The sequence below is a fragment of the Watersipora subatra genome, chromosome 5 (genome assembly GCF_963576615.1).
Source record: "Watersipora subatra chromosome 5, tzWatSuba1.1, whole genome shotgun sequence".
Taxonomy (NCBI): domain Eukaryota; kingdom Metazoa; phylum Bryozoa; class Gymnolaemata; order Cheilostomatida; family Watersiporidae; genus Watersipora; species Watersipora subatra.
The window spans coordinates 8,598,904-8,600,783 of NC_088712.1; positions in this window are offsets into that span (position 1 = coordinate 8,598,904).

Consider the following 1,880-nt stretch of genomic DNA (forward strand, 5'->3'; position numbering starts at 1 on the left):
GTGTGAAAGTCACGGCGGGAGGGACCTAGATGTCATTGATAGTCTACGAAACAAATGGCAGCAAGCGATCAAATTGAATTGTCGATCTCACCCACACATTTCAACCTGTGGTTTACAAATACGAACTATTCCCAAATTGAATTTTTTTCTTACTAGGTAACTGGACCTGAGGAATGTAGTGTTTTTTCCACTGCATTTATTTTCACACCACTATATTTTCGCACTCATCAGAGCCGCGAAATTAAGTTGCAACGAAATTTTACTCTGTGTGCTACTCACGAAACTAAATACTAGCGAAATATAAGTGTCCTAGGGTATAGTGTTAGGCTTTAACATGAATGATATGAAAGGATATTGGTCAATATCAGTTAAAAAGAAATTGTCCCCTCTTTCAATAAGAAGAGTTGACAACTCAAGTTTGCAGAATAAACTACGGCGATATTTTGATAAAATATCGGTTTCAATATTCATATTGAATTGAAAACTGACAAAATATAAAATCATCCACGGAAATATATCGTCACATTGAATGATATCGGTTTATCGTGCAGCACTACTGTATACAGGTACATACCACACCCACATGTAGGCCTACCACACTCAAATATATTACAGTCATACCTCGACATAGGTGCTTAATATATTCTGGGACTGAGTATAAGTATACTGTGAAAAACCCATGAACATGATATTATGAGTAAAAAGGTGTATTTAATTTTTGCAATTCCGAACACGCGCTCTAAAAGTAACGAATACCTATTCAGTTTTTATGATCTGCAATAAAGTGTAACATCATTATGTACGCTACTTTATGGAGATTTTACTTTCAAGAAAGACATTGTGGATAACTTTTAGCCAACCGTTTGAACAGTGTTTTTTAAATGGATTTAAGGAGAAATACTGAATGATCCTGTTGTCAAAAGCGGCCTTCGGATACTTGGCCATATAGTGGCTATATAGTGGCCATGGAGAACCGGCTCGTATCTCAAGGAGGGAACTTGCTAAAAAGTCAGCCCGTATCTCGAGTATCTCTGATGTTGAAGTACTCATATGTAGAGGTATGTCTGTAACTAATATAGTAGAGTATAGACATTGTATACACATATAGTACTGTGTATACAGTGTCACAAATATATACTTTAATTACAAGTGACCAAATCCAAGTTACAAAAACCATTTTTTTTTTTGCATCTAAAAGAAAAACCTTGATAAAAGAAAACTGGTTCAGCAGGATTCCCTGAATATAAAAACTAGTCAAACTTGTACGTGCATAAAGGTCTTGTTTATCTGTTACTTCATATGCAGACACGGATTACTATGAGGTGTCACAACACCCATTACTCTACTACAGCCCTATGAAAACATATCTACTGGTCAGCACAGCATAGCCTTCTGCACTGGCTCAACCAGGTGTCCTACACTATACCTCTACAGAGACTTAGTAAATTACTCATCATAGCTATTTATAGAAGGCTGGCACATGATGTTTGGACTAGTGCCAATTTCAGTAGCCTTATTTAGACGAAAAGGCAACTACTACTAGTGAGATGGGAGTGTAAAGCCTGGTTCCCATTTTGATTGCGAGACTCCGGCGGTAACATGGGCAGCAAAACACTGGCGACGCTAGGCTCGCCATGCTGTTCCTATAATGGTGACCTTTACCCGTACATTGCCTTTCGGGAAGGTTTTGCCTGCGATCTTTTGTGAAATCTGAGCAGGGCGAAACAATTGCGAAGCCAACGGCAGTCCTCGGTGTGTAGGTTCCCATTTCACCGCTAATAGCCTGCGGTGCTGACGCCGGTGCTTTGCGACGTATATGGGAACCAGGCTTTAAGTCTCAAGCTGCTAATATATCCATCAGATCTTGACTCACCTCCAGT